The sequence below is a fragment of the Erigeron canadensis genome, chromosome 5 (genome assembly GCF_010389155.1).
Source record: "Erigeron canadensis isolate Cc75 chromosome 5, C_canadensis_v1, whole genome shotgun sequence".
Taxonomy (NCBI): Eukaryota; Viridiplantae; Streptophyta; class Magnoliopsida; order Asterales; family Asteraceae; genus Erigeron; species Erigeron canadensis.
The window spans coordinates 31,981,836-32,001,315 of NC_057765.1; the positions used below are offsets into that span (position 1 = coordinate 31,981,836).

Consider the following 19,480-nt stretch of genomic DNA (forward strand, 5'->3'; position numbering starts at 1 on the left):
TAAATTAAATATTCAGGGTTAAAAAGCATAAATTATTGATGGAAAACAAAAAAGTGTAAATTAATGAGACTTTTTCTACAAATTAATATAAATATTAATATAATAATATATTTGGATAATAATTATTAAGATTTTTAATTTGTAGTTCATCTAAATGATGACATCATCAAAAGTCAATTTGATAAAATCGAACGATTTGACTGGTTAATAAGTTATTAGTTCAACTGTCTTATAGTATATATTAAGATTAAGATTCTGGCCCCGCCTTTGGCCTTGTTATTACAAGATTTGGTCCATTTTAGTCCGTCCAAGTTAAAGTCAGGATAAATCCTACAAGTTAAAATGTGTTTGATTTTTCTTACTTTTTTCTCGGTTTTCAGTAAAGCGAAAGTAAAATATAAGCAAAACGATATGTCTTCATTTAACTAATGCTATATTAAGGGGCTTATAAGCCCAATGTTTTCTCATTTTGAAGATTACTACGTGGTTAGATTTATAACGATGCTAAAATAAGCTTGTCTTATAATCAAACATGACGTTATAGACCTTTGCGCCGAACAAAAGAGAGAACCGATAACAAATTATATTGCCGCCCCTAAAAAAAACACACAAAAATGAAAATAGAAGATTACATGGTGGCATACCAATAGGCAATAGTTGAAAAATGACGAAAACTTAAACATATATAGGTTACCTGATGCAGATAGAAATTTAAGATAAATAATTGATTCTGTTGATTCAAAGAATACTGATGTGTGAAAATCTAGTTAAATTAAATTCTTTAAAAATACTCCAAATCGAATACCACACACAATCGAGCAGTGGACCCGTCCGCATGCAATATAGATTAAAGTAAGTAAAGGTTCGTTCCATGGAGACTACAAAGAGCTAGCGAGTTTTAAGTATTTAAAAAGATTTTGGTTTTTAAAGTGTAACACCCCAAATATTTTAAGGTAAAAGAAATTAACCCCTTCTCTTAGTTTTGACATTAAATTAACTTCCTAGTATTTTATTTTTGGATATGGGATCAAGTTAGTTGGAACTTTAGCGGATAGCGGGTAAAATACCCACCAAATTGAGAAGTGGGTCGTGGCACCCATAGGAAGTGCCAGACATTTTCTTTTGAGTATGAATCATACTTCCACTCTCATCTTCTTCTTCCCTTCATGCATTCCTTCTCATATTCTTTCAAAAATCAAAGAGTAGTTCATCAAGAGCAAAATCATTAATCATCTCCACCTATATTAGGAATTTACAAGCTAGGGTTTTGGTGATTTTGGGTGGTGGCTGAAAATCAAGAGGAGAAAAAGGAATTGTAGCCTATAGTCTTGATTTAGCTCTTTGAATCTTGAGGTATTGAATTCCCTTAATTTAGTTTTATCTTCCTTTTGAAATTAGGGTTCATGGATGAACCAAATTGGAGGATTTTGCTAGAAAATGAATAAATTCATGTGATGAATTGAGTTTGTAAGAAAAGATGAATATTACTAGTTATTGTTGTGTGAATGAAAATAGTAGGTTGAACTACCTAATGTTATAGTTAAAGATGAAAGTAACTCAATGACAAATGGGTTGGGTTTTTGGGTTTATAAAAGGCTAGTGATTGTGAATGGCTAGGTTGAACTAGTCGAGTTGTGAATGTAAGCTTATGCATTTTTCGATATGATTTTAGGTTGAAGCTTGCTTGTGCTTGTTGTTAGCGTTATTCTCTTTGTTGCGAAGGAGGTGAGTATTCTTGCATACCTTTATGTATACGTTGGGCCAATTACCATGAGATGTGAATGTTCCAAGCATGGTAATTGGTTCGGCGTTAAGCCCATGTGGGGCATTGTTTATGAAGCCTAAGAACCTCCGGGGCCTAAGAATCCCGATAGATATGTTTTGTTATGATTGTTTAGCTTATATGGATCCATATATGTATTGTTTGTGTGCAAGGTGAATATGTAAATATGTCATGACGATGCCATAGGTTACATGTGAAAGTCCTTGTACTATGCCCTCCTTCGTATTCGTAAATGTATGCAAGTATATTCACTAAGCCTTTGCTTATATTTTAGATGTTTACCCTCTTATATAGGTAGTTCCAGAGGAAGGAACTAGTGAGTGTTGTTTGAAGATAGTTGATTTAGAGTTTGAAGCGATCTTTGGACGTCTTGAAGGTAATTGGGTCATTCCCGGGCGAATGACGTTGATTTGGTTAGAAACCTAGTTGTCCCTCTTGACATTGGCTCATGGTACATTTTGGTTGTTATTGGCCATATTTTGATATGTTTTGTAAATGGTCATGTTCATGTCTTTTGGAGTTGATAAGGATAGTTGGTTTGGTTGTAGCATGTCAAATGGGTAATCGACCCATATAGTTGCGTGGTTGATCATGGATCAAACTAATTTGACAAATATGAATGTTTTCGGGTTAACTCTCGTACTTTCAATTCTGGAATGTAATTTCTTATAATTTTGGTTGTGGTTCAAAGGTTTTGGTTAAGTCTTAAAGTGGGCAAAGTTTGATGTTGATGGGTTGTGGGCCACTGCGGCGCAGTGGGAGCGTGCTGAGCCCACTGTGGCGCAGTGGAATCCCACTGCCAAAATTTCTTTTCTTCCCACTACGGCGCAGTGGGAGCGTGCCAAGCCCACTGCGGCGCAGTGGGGGTTCTTCCAGTTTTGGCCCGAGAATTTCCACTGCGGCGCAGTGGGAGCACTCGACCTCACTGCGGCGCAGTGGGGCATATATATATATATATAAAAAAAAACTTTTGTGTTTTCGAGTTATCGAGTCGTGTCGTTACATAAAGACACCACGTCATCTTGATTTTATATTAAAAGTTAGTTGATTGAAAGAGTTAGAAATTCCTAAGAATTTATCAAAAAGAAAATTGTTTTATATCAGATAGGATGAGAAGATCATCCACTTCCACTCCATGACACACATTATTTAGGTTGCACTTAAATGAAGAACCAATTCGAATATGTTGATTAATAACCGAGAACTAAACAAAGACTCACCCCGTACCCGTCAAGTTCGTTACTTTATTCAAATCCCTTAATTAACTAGTTCCATTATTAAGACCAGTACCCCAAGACGCCTTTTATAACTTTCCTAGTCAACTAATTGTTTTGGTTATTTAGATAACAATTGTGTCTCTTGATTGTACCCAACCATTAACCCGTTAACTCTTATTAACTATTAATTACTTCCTACCGTACCCGTCATAGAAATAATCGCTTCTAACCAAGCAATCAAAATAACTTTTACACAACCTAGTTACCACTAAAATAATGCAAAAACTATCCGCAATTAAGAGTTAAATAACAAAGAATTAATAAGCTAAGATTACGACACAACGTTAAATCAAATCAACTTGAATTCAAAAGATTATGCAACCATTATTCAATGTGTCACTTCATCTCAGTGGATGACAAATTATTTAGCTACTCATAATCATAAACAAAGCACAAAGAGTAAAAGTATAAGAGAACATATTGTACCAGTGTGTAGAAAACAAGTAAACGCTAAGAAAATCGACAACCGATTGCCTTGAAGCTTACGAACAACCCTTGGACCTTGATGGACGAAAAAGCTGCTGAGTATTGCCCCAAAGAACCCTAAAATCGACTAAAGGTGATTGTATATCGAATGGGAGGGTTTTGGTCTTGTATTTATAGAGTTTTCAAAAAGTCTTCACAAACCGACCTATAGGTGCGACGCACCAAGCATCAGGTGCGACACACCTTGCCTTGTTTCTAAAAATCCTTCTGCCCGATATGCGACGCACCATAAGGTTGGTGCGCCGCACCTCCCTGCTTTCTCACATCTTCCAACTTTCTGAGAAGAAAATGCTCCGCACCAATCTTCCAGGTGCGACGCACCTGCTCTGTTTTCAGCCAAAACTTGTAGTTTTCATTCCGTCTTCACTCGTATGCGTCCATGAACCAACCTAATGCATCTTTTAGTCATCCGAAAGCTGTTTCTAACCATTTCACCTGTTCTAAGCCTGCAACCACTAACAATACCATCAAAGCATCGAATATACATGTAATTTGCTCATAATTAAGCTTAAAACGACTTAGAAACGATATGGAAATGTATATATAAATGGACATATCAAATACCCAGAAACAGTTCTTCTAAAATTCATTAATTATAAAAGAATATAAAAAACACACAAAGATGAAAATAGAAGATTACATGGTGGCATACCGATAGGCAATAGTTGAAAAATGACGAAAACTTGAACGTATATATGTTACCTGACGTAGACGGAAATTTGGGATAAATAATTAATTTTGTCAATTCAAAGAATACTCAGAAACAATTCTTATAAAATTCGTTGATTCTAAAAGAATACCGAAATTTATGGATTTTCACACAAACACACGTGTAGGGAAAAATGAAATTTTGACTTATAATAAATTGATCACCCAGGGTTCTATTATATATAAATAGTTGGGAATTTCGAATGGGCCATAAAATACAAGTGGGCCAGAAGTTTTAACCAAAGCAAAGTCCAAAAATAACGAAAAAACTTATAAAAATGCCCAAAACTCATAGAAAAATGCGGTTTTGGGGCTCGAAGGTTGACCCAAAAGCGGTTTGGAGCTTGACGCGTCTCGTTTGCGCGATCGTTTTGACTGGTCATATGCCCAAAACGGAAATCTGTAGCAAAAATTATGGTCATTTTAGTAAATGCCTCTTTTTGTCTTGATTTTTCAAGTACAAAAGGGCTTGATCTTCAATACTTGAGTCTGGGCCTGTGTCATTACCGAAGACCACACTCAGAACGAATTCATAACACATGCAGTGTGTCACATTGCAGTTGCAGAACAGCCCAAAAAAGAACGTATTTGAACAACTAAAACAAGCATAAGACAAGCAAACGAATGCATCCTGCCATATCAGAAATTAGTTAGGAGTTAAAGAACAACATAATGAACTTCATATCTTTTTCTTAATGGCAAATTTTTTTTTCAGGGACATTATTTCTTCATATACCCGACTCTTATTCGAGAAGAAAATTAATTATTTTTTGAAAAATTCTTGTCTCCAGCCGGGGAGCAAAGTCTTTCAAACACCAATCCATCGATGGTTGATACTTGATATTTTGATAAGATTCAAGATTGACTCAAACTTTCATTGGACTAAGACTGGCCCTCTAGACCCAAAAGTAAATGGACAAGTTTTACAAAGCCCAAGTTTTTAGATAAAAGATCATGGTAAATGGGAACAAGATTGGGCCAAAAAAGTAGGACCGGAACTAGCTTAATCTCAAACTTTACAAACCCCTAAATACGTAAATCATCGCATTACAATTTTAATAAGAAACAAAAAGCATACGGATATTTCAAGAATATTCACTTTACCATATATAGTCATATACGTATGTTCCAACTAAATCTCTGATTTTATCGATGTGGTAGCTTTTTATAAAGTAGAGAGCATGTCAGCTGCGTACTTGATTATTCAAACAAGATTAAACAGTTTAATGGTCACAGACGGATATATAAAAACCCCCCAATTTTATTTTGTTTGTCCCACTTTTATTAACATATTACCGGCAAGGGCAATTGCCAATTTACCATTTTATTAACCGACGAAATTTTAATAATTATTAATACTAATTAAAATGACGTTCTCACTTTGCCAAAAACAATTTGTTCACGTCACACCTTATACTACTATTCAGAAAGCAACATCACATCTTGTTCGAGTTTTATATCACTTGTTATTTCTTAGTTTCTTATACACTTTTAAACAAAAATATTATTGACAAAATATTTTTTATAAGCATATTGAAGGTTTTTAATGAACACTTTAAATAACGTAACAATTTAAATAAGGCATACTAGACCTACACGAACTTTACTAGTTAGTAGCAAACCACCAAGAATGATTTTAAAACTAGATAATTTGCATCCACGTTCCGCTGCGGTTTCGTCATGTTTAACAAATTATATAAAATTTGTTTTGAATATAGTTTACTGCATATAGATAACAAAAATATATATTTGTTATTGTTGTATTAAAACATTTAATAACATCTTATTAAATATCATTTTTTTACAAAATATAAGTTTATATAACCAACATATACATATCTCATATAATTTAGCACGAATCATAGTATTTAACCATCACAAAACAACTATGTATAAAGTTATCCGATATTATAAAACACGTGATGCTAAAATAACCATAAAGATAATACTTTTTATTATTATTATTTTTTAGAACGGCAGAAATTATTATTAAACATAAAGTAAGACCATCTAGTAAGATGTTAGAGGCCAAGTTACAACAAAAAAAATATAATCTAGAATACACAAATTATATATCTAGACCATTCTCAAAAACTTTAACTGCTAAGATCTCAAAAAGTTTGAAAAAATTGAATCAACAAATGTTTTCTTTAATAGGATTTGTAAGTTTATTATCTATATTTATATTTAACATAAATATATTAATGTTTAATATAAATATCTTATTGGTAGTTTGGTATAACAAAAGGAAAATATTTTTCAAAGTTATCCTAACTTAACTAGTCAAGTTGGAAAAATCTTAATCTTTTTGATGAAAATCAAGGGGTCAAGATTTAAAGATAAGTTTTAAGTTTTGACCCTTGATTTTTATCCAAGGGTCAAGATCTTTCCAACTTGACTAGTCAAGTTGGGATAACTTTAGGAAATCCTTTTCCATAACAAAATATATAAGTTACACCTAATAAATGGAGGAAATGGTTGGCACCTGAGGTAGGGGTGAGCAAAAACCGAACAAAAAACCGAAAAAACCATAAAAACCGAAAACCAAAAAAACCAAAAACTATTGGTTTTGGTTTTCTAAAAACCGAAAATTATGGTTCAGTTTTGGTTTCTAATGAAAAACCAAACCATAAAAACCGAACCGAACCAAAAATATATATTGTTTACTTTATTTTATATTTATATCATTTTATTATTAATTTACGGTAAATATGTTAATATATATTTGTATTTTTAGGTGTATACTATAATATCATTTATATGTTTAAGTGAAAATACACAACAAGATTGATTTGCTTTAATAATTGTATAATTAAACAACGCGTAAAAGATTTAAATAGTTATATATACAATTCGTTTGAAGTTTGCACAACTTACTTTTATTGATTTGTTGTCATTGTTGTAGTGTTATTGTTGTTAATATTATTTTAAAAACTTGTTGAAATTAATTATGGTGTAATTATAAAGTATAAACTTATAAACTTTTCAAACTCAATTCGACCAAAACACAAGTGGTTAAAAACCAACTAAACCAAAAAACCGAACCGAAAAAAACTCAAACCGAAAAAAACGAAACCAATGGTTTTAGTTTTTAAAAATCGAATTATAACGGTTCGGTTTCGATTTTAGTCAAAAACCGAACAAAATTGGAACATACTCACCCCTAACGTGAGGCACAGTTTTTTGTGTGCTATGATGGTGTTTGGGAATGCGTTTTGAAGTGATTATCTGATTATCACGTTCGTAAAATGCAAATAATCTAAAAAAGTGTTTGTGTGAAAAAGTGATTATCTGCTACGAAAATGCAGTTTTTAAGAAACATATACCTACCTGCTTTTTCAAAACACACTTTTAAAAACGTATAATCTATTTTGAAAACGCAAAATCAATTTTGTAATCACAATAACAATTTTAATTAGATATTAACTACGATCATGCCATCATGAATAGTAGATTATGACAATTTTAATTATCAAAACGGCATCACATTTATCAAAATTTATCACAAATGAGGTATGTAGGAATTGAATAAGAATTCCATTAAAATGTGAAGGTTTAAACTTACGGAAAATGATTAATCCTCTTAACAAAATAGTCTAATAATTTTCATAACTATAAGATAATGACATGTGGAAAAATAAGGAGGTAAGATTAAAAAAGAACTTAATAGATACCATATATCACCTTCTTAATGTATTAAAAAGATTATTTGAATATATGGTTAAATGATTTATATTTTTCCAAAACTTTAGAAACGAACGAGACGTACGAGTTTTTGCCATTCAAAAAAAGATATAAAAAAGGTACGAGTTTTTGCCATTCAAAAAAAGATATAAAAAAGAAAACAAGAAATAAAACTAGTCGTACGAGTACGAGTATAATTTCATGTGTCCAGGTGTACATACTATGGTCTTGTCTAATCTCGTAGTCTATAGGTCTAGAAGAATACATATAGCTATTATAATCAGAAGAAGAATTAGTAATCATAACTTCAATGGAAAAACTAAGAGGGTGTTTGGGAATGCGTTTTGAAGTGATTATCTGATTATTACGTTTGTAAAACGTAAATAATCTAAAAAAGTGTTTGTGTGAAAAAGTGATTATCTGCTATGAAAACACAGTTTTGAAGAAGCATGTACCTACATGCTTTTTCAAAACGCAGTCTTAAAAACACATAATCTATTTTGAAAACGCATGATCTATTTTGTAATCACAGTAACAAACACCCCGTATAACAAACACGAGTAATATACTCGTATACTCTTACTACGTAGTATATATGGAAACAAATGATATTGGTAATATCACTTCCATGTATATATACTTTTGACACGTACGCACTCCGTTAACTTTATATTTTTCGACATATATATTCTCACAATCTCACCTCCATATTCTTCACACATAGCTCCTTGTGTTTATTCACTTCCAAAAAATATAACCATGGTTAAAAGCAGCAGAATCGTTGACGAAACCAAAAAAACTGAAAATGACAAAGTAATCGTTTTTAAACAAGAAGCTAATTTTCCCCCACTCGTTTCCACATACAATGAAAAGATACGTCGAATTCTCGACGCAGTGGACAAGCTACGTCATTTCTGTTGCATATATAATTCTAAACTAAACTTTTGGTGGACAACTTCAACTTGGCTTGATGGTCACGTGGTCAAAATAAACTAGACTAACTTTATGTCCTTATCTACATGTTGCAAAGTCTAGCAGTAGTTTTTCATTTCCGTATTTTATGTTAGTTTTGAAGTAGTGGGTTTGTCAGTTTTAGTTTTAAGTCTTTTATTTCAAGTTGATGTATTATCTTTTTAGTGAAGTAATATGAAAAAGAAAAAACCACCAAAAAATCCTCTCTGTAACTTTGATCGGGTTCTTGTTTTCAGTACTATTTATGCTTATATAACAACACTTGGTATCAGAGCCTTATCGATCTTGTTTATGCCAAAAGTAATCAAACACGAAATCATGTCGTTGATTGATCCATCATCAAGCTCATCAAAAGAAACTTCGTTCCCGTTCCAATGTCCCATGCTCAGTTTAGCCAATTATACGACATGGGCCATCAAAATGGAGGCCATCATGGATGCTCAAGGGATTTGGGAAGCCATAGAACCGGCCGGGGAGGCGGTTAATGATAAGAAAAATAAAATAGCGAGGGCGTTTATTTTTCAGGCTATCCCGGAAGACATTCTTCTTCAAGTGTCGAAGAAGAAGACGGCGAAAGAAGTATGGGAGTCTCTAAAGATCAGGTTTTTGGGGACTGAGCGGGTACAGAAGGCGAGATTAGCGGCGCTCAAGAGTGATTTTGACGCGTTAAAGATGAAAGACAGTGAGTCAATAGATGAGTTTGCTGGGAAATTGAGTGGCATAAAGTCAAAATACAGTAGTCTTGGAGAGACTATGGAGGATAGTACACTTGTTAGAAGATTATTTGATGCCTTACCTGACAAGTTACTTCCATTTGTGGCGTCCATCGAACAGTTTCCGGATACCGATAAAATGTCGTTCGATGAAGCGATAGGGCGTTTGAAGGTGTATGAAGATCGGTTAAAATTGAGACAGGGAAGTACATCGAATGAGAACAATTTGTTGCTCACAAGATCAGAGAATCAGCCACATAGAGGAAATGGCAGAAACTACCATGGAAATGGTCGGGTTCGTGGTTTTTCTAATGAACGGGGAGGTCGTAATGGATCCAGTGGAAGGGGTTCATACCGTGGAAGAGGTGGTCGAGGTAGAGGCAGTTATCATCGCGATAATGGTAACCAAAATCAGAAAAACATACGTGACAAAAAGGATGTCAAGTGCTTCAAGTGTGATCAGTATGGTCACTATGCCAACGAATGCAGGACCAAAAGAGAGAATGAACAAGAGGCTCATCTCACTGAAGATCAAGATGATGAACCAGCGTTGATGTTTGCAATCCATGGAGAAGAAAAGTCACCGATGGTACTTTTAAATGAAGAAAAAGTCTTTCCCGATCGTCATGAAAGCAGCAGCAATGGGTGGTACCTAGACAATGGTACTAGTAATCACATGACGGGTAAAAAGGAATTATTTGCAGAGTTAAACGTGATGGTGACAGGGCTGGTTCGTTTTGGTGACGGGTCAAAAGTAAAAATTGAAGGAAAAGGTACAATTCTACTTAAATGTAAAGATGGTAGCCAAACTATGATACCTTATGTTTACTTTATTCCCGCACTTCATAGTAATATTATTAGTCTTGGTCAAATGGAAGAAATGGGTTATGATATTCGTTTATATGGAAGGTTTCTAAGAATGTATGATGATGTTAGGAGACTTATTATGAAAGTACCAAGGTCGATCACTTTACATACTGTGAAACCCGCTTGTTTGATGATGAATATGAATGAAGAACCATGGCTATGGCATGCCCGTTTAGGACACATTAATTTTCAGGTGATAGAGTCGATGGTAGAGAAGAAACTGGTTGAAGGAGTACCCCATATCAAACATCCTAAACAGCTATGTGAAGGTTGTCTTGTATCAAAACATGTTCGAAAGCCATTCCCGTCGGAAACCCAATGGAGAGCAAGTCAGCCCCTCGAACTTGTACATGCTGATCTGTGCGGGCCAATTACACCCACAACACCAGGAGGTAATCAATATTTTATGCTTGTTGTGGATGATTTTTCAAGATACATGTGGGTTTATATGTTGAAGTCCAAGGATCAAGCACTTGAAAAGTTTAAGTGTTTCAAAAAAGAAGTTGAGAAGAAAAGAAAGTATGTGGTTCAAATGTTGAGAACGGATAGAGGGGGTGAATTTACATCACCTGACTTTCAGAAATTCTGTGAACAAGAAGGGATTCAAAGACAGCTTACCGCACCGTATTCTCCTCAACAAAATGGGGTCGTTGAACGCCGTAACCGAACTGTGTTGGAGGTGACTCGTTCACTCCTAAAGACAATGGATGTACCTGATATTTTGTGGGGAGAAGTGGTGAGACATGCTGTATATATTTTGAACAGGGTTCCAACAAGAGGTGTGAAGGGAATGACTCCTTATGAAGGCTGGAAGAATAGAAAACCGAAACTTAATCACTTGAAGGTATTCGGTTGTGTTTCATATGTGAAAGTAGTGGGCACTCACTTGAAGAAGTTGGCAGATAGAAGTAAACCGATGGTTTATATTGGTGTTGAACATGGAAGCAAAGCTTGCAGGTTGTATGATCCTATAAGGAAGAAACCACATGTGGGTAGGGATGTTGAATGTGATGAAAAAAAAAATGGAGTTGGGAGAAAAATGACAAAAATGAGGTTGATAATATAACATCAAAAGGTGTATGGGGTCGTGTGGTGTATGATCAGGAACCAACGAGTATTGTGTCTTTTCCACATAATATTGGACCACTTGAAAAAGACACTCCATCACATGGAGTGCACCCAAATGCTCCAGGAGAAGCTCAAGGGACCCCAAAATCATGTGAAGTACAGTCAACCATCAATGTGAAAACTCCTACACCCTATCCAAGTTACACTACAAATTCTACCTCAAAAGATGAGTCTTCTATTGGTGAATCAACAAATAAAAATTTAAGCATGAGTGGAATAGACTTATCAGGTTATGATGATAATCCTACATGTGGGGCAAGATCATTGGCTGATGTTTATTCAAAGATGTGATGTTATTGAAAATGAAGACAGATTATTGTTAACAGGTGAGGAGCCACATTCATATAAGGATGCAGTGGGTAATAAAGAATGGGAAAAAGCTATGGAAGCAGAATTGGAGTCTATAAAAAATAACAACACATGGGTGCTCACTGATTTGCCACCGGGTCATAGCACCATAGGTCTAAAATGGTTGTTCAAGATTAAAAAAGATGCTGAAGGAAGAGTAACAAGATACAAAGCGTGTTTGGTTGCAAAAGGATACGTGCAAAAGAAAGGTGTCGATTATGATGAAGTTTTCGCACCAGTGGCCAGGTTGGAATCTGTTCGTGTTATTCTTGCACTTGCTGCAATGAAAAGTGTCACATCTTGATGTTAAAACGGCCTTCCTAAATGGAGAATTGAAAGAAGAAGTTTACGTGTCACAACCTGATGGTTTTGTTGTTAAAGGGAAGGAACACATGGTGTATAAGTTAAACCGAGCACTCTATGGTCTTAAGCAAGCCCCGAGGGCCTGGTATGCTCGGTTAGACAAAACGCTAAAGGAATTGCGTTTTGTTAGATGCCCTCGAGAACAAGCTGTGTACAAGAAGTTGAATACAAAGAGTTGTATTCTCGTGGGGGTATATGTTGATGATTTATTGGTTGTCGGGTCTGACGAGTCAGGAGTATTACAATTTAAGGAGAAAATGAACAAGCAATTTGCAATGAGTGATCTTGGTAATTTGAATTACTACTTGGGTATAGAAGTGAAACAGGAGGCAGGCTACACTTCGATTTCTCAATCTGGGTATGCAAGGAAATTACTAGCAGCTGCAGGAATGAAAGATTGCAACCGGCTAAGTGGCCCATGGAGCCAAAGCTACAGTTGACTAAAGATGATGATGGTAAGCAGGTTGATGTGAAGCTGTACAGAAGCTTAGTGGGTAGCCTTCGTTACTTACTACACACCAGGCCCGACCTTGCTTACTCAGTTAATGTGGTGAGTCGATTCATGCAAGCACCTAAAAAATCTCACTTGAAAGCTGTGAAACAAATACTCAGGTATGTAAAAGGTTCACTCAACTATGGTTTGATTTATAAGAAAGGTGGAAATGGTAAATTGGTGGGTTATAGTGATAGCAGCCACGGAACCGATGTCAATGATCGTCGGGGCACCACTGGAATGGTGTTTTACCTCTCAGGCAACCCGGTAACATGGTCATCACAGAAGCAAAAAACAGTGGCGCTCTCCTCATGTGAGGCAGAGTTCATGGCAGCCACATCGTCCGCGTGTCAAGCCTTGTGGTTAAGGAGCTTACTGTCTGATCTCACTTGTGAAGAAGCTCACCCCGTCAAGTTATATGTAGACAACGAGTCAGCTATTGCCCTTATGAAAAATCCGGTATTTCATGGTCGAAGCAAACACATAGACACGAAGTACCACTTTATTCGTGAATGTGTGGAAGATGGAAAAATCACTGTTGAACATGTCAGTGGTGAATTGCAACAAGCTGATATCCTTACTAAGGCACTACCAAGGGTGAAATTCATGGAGATGAGAGAACTGTTGGGAGTTGAAGAGATCAAGAAGAAGGGTTTAGAATTAGGGGGTGAGTGTTGCATATATAATTCTAAACTAAACTTTTGGTGGACAACTTCAACTTGGTTTGATGGTCACGTGGTCAAAATAAACTAGACTAACTTTATGTCCTTATCTACATGTTGACAAAGTCTAGCAGTAGTTTTTTATTTCCGTATTTTATGTTAGTTTTGAAGTAGTGGGTTTGTCAGTTTTAGTTTTAAGTCTTTTATTTCAAGTTGATGTATTATCTTTTTAGTGAAGTAATATGAAAAAGAAAAAACCACCAAAAAATCCTCTCTGTAACTTTGATCGGGTTCTTGTTTTCAGTACTATTTATGCTTATATAACAACAGTCTCAACGTCACCCAAGAGGGCATCCCACTTCCCACCATAGTCGTCGTCGACGGTGACCAGCATCCGGCAAGTCGAGCGTTCTGGAGTCACTAGCAGGAATAAGCTTGCCACGTGGACAGGGTATTTGCACAAGGGTACCTCTTATTATGAGGCTGCAGTAGCATACTGACAGTGTCCCAGAATTTCGTCTCGAGTTTCATAAGAAATCTGTGAAGATATTGGAGGAAAGTAAGATTTCTGAAGCCATTGATAAGGCGACAGTGGAGATAGCTGGGAATTCTAAAGGGATATCAAATGTACCGTTGACTTTGGTGGTTAAAAAACAAGGTGTGTCGGATCTTATTACCATGGTTGATTTGCTACTCGTATTCCTGTTCATGGTCAGCAGGTACACTTGTTTTATACTACATGCATGTATTTTTTCTTCATATATATAGACACAATAACATCACCAACACCCAATCCCACCAAAGCCGGGATATGGAAAGGTAAGTCAACATAGGCCGCGCGTCATACCTCCACATGATGGTAGACTGACTGTGCGCTCTGGTTTTTCATGAAAATCTCCACCAAAAGTATGTTTTTCTTAATAAAAAAAGGCATGCAAGTGTTTTTTTCTCCACACACTAATTAAACACATACGAGGATAAAGATTGTATGCATGAAGTTTGGTATTAGAACCTTTGACATCATAATATTTAATTTAAAAAAAAAAGGTAATTGGATGAAAACCCCCTATTCCATGTATCATTTGATACTCACTAATCCCCCAGCTAGGCTAGGGTCCATGTAATTCTCAACCACTTAATAATCCCCTGATTATCTCAAGTTTGTCAAACTCGAACCCAAGACCTCATGGAAAGTGGCCACTTGGGTATTACCCAATGTTAACATATTACCTAAAAGTATGCATAATCCATTCAAGTTTTGGTACATATAAGTTCCACATTTTATCTTTCATAATTTTAATCATGCGCCAATCTCTTCTTATTAGACATACCTTAAGCCTATATTTTAAACACATTAATCATTTTCCTTTAATTTAATCCATAAAATACATGAAACCCAAATCATTTATCCATTATACGTGTAAAAAGTTAGTGTGTGAGAGGTTCTATCTAAACATTAAATATCTAAATACATGTTCACTTTTCCTCTTATATATGACTTTACAATGAGAACGTGTGATAAAACTCCAAAACATAATTTTGACGTATTATAAATCTATAAAAGTGACCTAATGGTATAACTAATTATCATTATTCAAGTATTTAATAACATATGGATCCGTCAGGCCGGTCCTGAGGATTGAGATGCTCAAGGCCAAATTGTAAAATTGTAAAAATATGCCGCATGTTAGAAACTTCAAATCTTTTTTTACCAATTGCATATCGTATAATATAAATAAACATATCTATTTTGTAAATACTTACAAAAAAAAACTTACTTCCATATAGAAAAATATATATAAACAAATTTTATCCCAAACTCTTAAATAATGCAAATTATTTTGAACTGAAAAATAAATTAAAATGCAAAAGATATTAATGGGTCGATCACAAAGATGTATTAAAAATCATAGCTCTAAGTTTGATGGGCTACTTTTGATTTCCGTATAAAAAGGTAGAATGTATTAAGAATACTAGGTTGGCTAATAATTACGTAGTAATACTATATGATATGAGTAGTATGTACTTTGTATTTCCAAACTAAAAAGATCACTTTAAAAAGTTAGGAGGTAAAATTGGCAGTTTAAACATATATATAGGGTTTAAATTAAAATGTATTAAAAGCCATCGTGTTCTTTTTAAAACAAAAAGTCAAATCCATCTATTGCAAGACTGCAACTCAATATATGGCTTCATATCATAAATTTCTGCCCCAACTTTTTTGTTGCTCAGGGCTATTGCCCAGTTAGCCCAATGCCAGGACCGGGCCTGCGTCAAAATCAAGAAAATTCTTATATTCTTACTTACAGATACACATTTACAAACTACATGATCAAACAAATTGTTTGCTAAAAGTACAGACTTATCACTTTGGAAAATTCACAACTAATGGTTAATTATCATTTGGAGTGTTTGTTGAGATTATAGATATATAAACTGCAAGCTTTATACTATGTATGTATGTATGTATGTATGTATGTATGTATGTATGTATGTATGTATGTATGTATGTATGTATGTATGTATGTATGTATGTATGTATGTATGAATTTTATTGGAAGCTTCCCTAGAATCCTAACATTTACAATACTCGGTTTCCTCGGTACCGGTAGTGATACTCATTACACCAAATCTTCAAAACCGATACCCGTTGGTATTCGTGCTTGTTCTGTTTCGGGATTTCAGCACTTGCTCATGCCTAGTAATAACAAAAGTGATTGGTCTAATAATTTGGTTTATGACTATTTAAAACAACTTATTTTTGGAAAATATGATATTCTCTCAAAAGAAGTCTACACTTTTTTGTGATATATAATTAGAGCTAGCATAGAAAAGTACAGACATGATTTTCAGGCGTTTCGTTTGACACATCCCGTATAGACTCCACAATATTATAGGAGTATCCCTTATTATTTAAGAAAAAATGATTTGTGCAACATGATGGATGCATGTTTGCATATTCTTGTGCGACTCCAGAAAATAAAATAAAATTTGCATATATACTTTGGTAAAGAAAGTGAGAATATGAGTATGTAGCTGTAAAATGTGAGTGTAAGAGTAAAAAAAAAATAGATATGTAGGATTTTAATTCACTTTTATCTTTGTTGCAATATAAGTTGGATGGAAGACTACAACTCAATGCAAGCAATTTTAAATCGATAGTTGAATCATAAATTACAATCAACTAATTTCCAAAACTCTTATTATGAATTTATAACTAATTATTTCTGAAATTGGAAATATTTTGATACAAATTTATGAAAATTTATAATTTGCTTACAATGACACTAGATACCACAACTTTTAGTTCATGGATCACCTCACATACCACTAGAAGAGGCCTTTAGTAATACACTTGAAGATGATACAGTCGTTGATAAAATAATCCTTATATATGAACTAATATAAACCTTCAAATTTCGTTTGTTTTTGTATATTCTTAAAGGAATCATCATGGAGCATATCAAGCCGGAAGAGAGCACTATTCTAAATGTACTTTCTGCCACTATTGATTTCTCAACGTGCGAATCAATATGCATGTGATCACAGCGCGTGGACAGCTCTGGGCAAAGAACATTAGCGGTGGTTACAAAATGTGACCAGTCCCCGGATGGCCTTCTTGAGAAAGTTACTAGAGATGATGTTAACATTGGCCTTGGCTATGTCTGTGTTAGAAACCGGATCAACAATGAAACATATGATGAAGCACGAATGCAAGAAAACAAACTCTTTGGAACTCACCCTAAGTTGTCTAAGATTGAAAAATCCATGGTAGGTATACCAGTTTTGGCACAACGACTTGTGGAAATTCAGTCGGTGATTATATCAAGATGTTTGCCTGAAATTGTAAAGAAGATAAATGAGAAGGTCAATGCGTCCGTTTTGGAGCTCAACAAGTTGCCGAGAAACCTTACAACTATTCCTGAAGCAATGGCTGCTTTTATGCAGATGGTTGGGTCTTTTAAAGAAAGTCTTCAAAAGATCTTGATAAGAGGCGAGTTTGATGATTACGTGGATGAGAAACAAATGCACTGTAATGCTAGGTTAATCGAAATGTTGGATGAATTGCCAAAAGAGCTTTATAAGAGTATAAAGTTCTCTGATAATTTTTTGGTTGAGGAGATGCATATTTTGCAGGAAGCTAATGGGATCCGGTTGCCAAATTTCGTTCCCCACTCTGTGTTTCTGCTGTTGCTCCAAAGAAAAGTGAACGGTATCGCTGATTTGCCTCTTGGATTTGCGAACAAAGTGTGGGATTATATCGAGACTGTATGTGTTAATGTCTTGATTGCTCAGGCTGGTAACTATCCACAGCTGTTTTCCTCTCTGAAAAAAGCAACGTTAAATGTGATGGTGAAAACGAAGGCCAGGTTCGTGGATAGAGTTCTTGAACTAATAGAGATGGAGAAAATCACAGATTACACATGTGATCCGGATTTTATTGCTTCATACGATAAGTTAATGTGCAACCGAGATGCTTTTATGAAGTCCATGAGCAGTAACTCGGCTACTATCAATGTAGAGGGTTATGGAACAATTAATGTGAAGCATCTTCATAGTGTTCCAGCAAACACCAGGGATCAAGCGTTTGATCTGAAAATGAAAATGACAGCGTACTGGAAAGTTGTTCTGAAACGAATAGTAGATTGCTTAGCTCTTCAACTGCGGTTTTTCATGCAAGGTGTAGTGAATAATGGGATCGAGATGGAGGTTGTGAATGAGGTAATGGTGCAGGGTGGTGGTATTGGAAAGATGCTAGATGAACCACCGGCTATCGCCCAAAAGAGGGAAAGCCTTCAGAAAAGTATCAGTTTGCTTCAGGAATCGAAGGAAATCATCGAGCATGTTATGGATAGCGCTATGGTCACTGGTTGAAGTTTGGTCATGTGTGTGAAAATGTTCTTTAGATGCATGTATGTGGACATTTTAGTGTATGTTTTTGGTATTGTACTTGTTTTATGTATGAACTAGGACTAGGATTAAGAACCCTGTTATCCCTATGATGTTTCCTCTTAATCTGCTGCCGGTTTTAATAGATGTTAAATTTACCTACAAGAGTACAAGGGTTATGAGTTAGACTCCATTATTTTTACATACATAGCCAGCTCTGGGTTTTGTCTTAGACCAGTTTTAGGCCCCGCTGGTCTTAAAGAACCCGATTAATTAGCCAATATCCGGTTGATTAGTGGTTGATAGCTTGGCCCGCCTTCGGCCCTGTTATTACCTGATTTGCTCTGTCCCAGTTAAGCCAGCTTAAATGCTACTAATGAAAAATCGTTTGCCGGCCTCTTCTTACTTTTTTTCTCCGTTTCCAGATGTAGATAATCAAGTTAAAGTCTGAACTATAATAACGGGCTTATAAGCTGATGTTTTTTCATTTTGAAGACTCATATATACGTGGTTAGATTTATAATGATGCTAAAATAAGTTTGTCATATACTCAAGCACCATGTTACAATTAAGTAGATTTTTGCCGAAGACAAGAGAAGCTCTCCCATTCCATAACAGCCCGAAAGGTATGTGAACGACCAAAACAATCAATAAGACAAGCAAACGAATACATCCCCGCAGAACAGAAACTAGTTAGGAGTTAAAAGCAATGTTATATGTTTCATAAGTTTTTTTAACGTTAAATTTGAGTTCAACGGCATTGTCTGTTCATGTGCTGAAAACCCGACTTTATATGAGAAAACATTTGTCTCCATTCCGAAAGCATTTTATTCATACCCGGATTGAATTCAATACCTTAAAATTTCAAAAGTTTCCAAATACCTATCCATTTCGGGAGCATTTTATTCATATCCAAATTGAATTCAATACCTTAAAGTTTCAAGTTTTCAAACATCAATCGATATTATTAAATTTATATACATATATTTCAGTTTAATTCTTAAACATTTTCCAAGTTGTAGGATTTATTGATGGTTAGTATATAATGCAGGGTTATATCCTGGACATTTCATTATTAGTGGACGAGTTTTGCAAGATTTAAAAAG

The 19,480-nt window shown here is 35.0% G+C and overlaps 1 pseudogene; it reads left to right on the forward strand.

The window, feature by feature from the left end:
• Window positions 1-8,697: 8,697 nt before the first annotated feature.
• On the forward strand, window positions 8,698-18,401 carry LOC122601592 (annotated as a pseudogene).
• The last annotated feature ends 1,079 nt before the right edge of the window (window positions 18,402-19,480 follow it).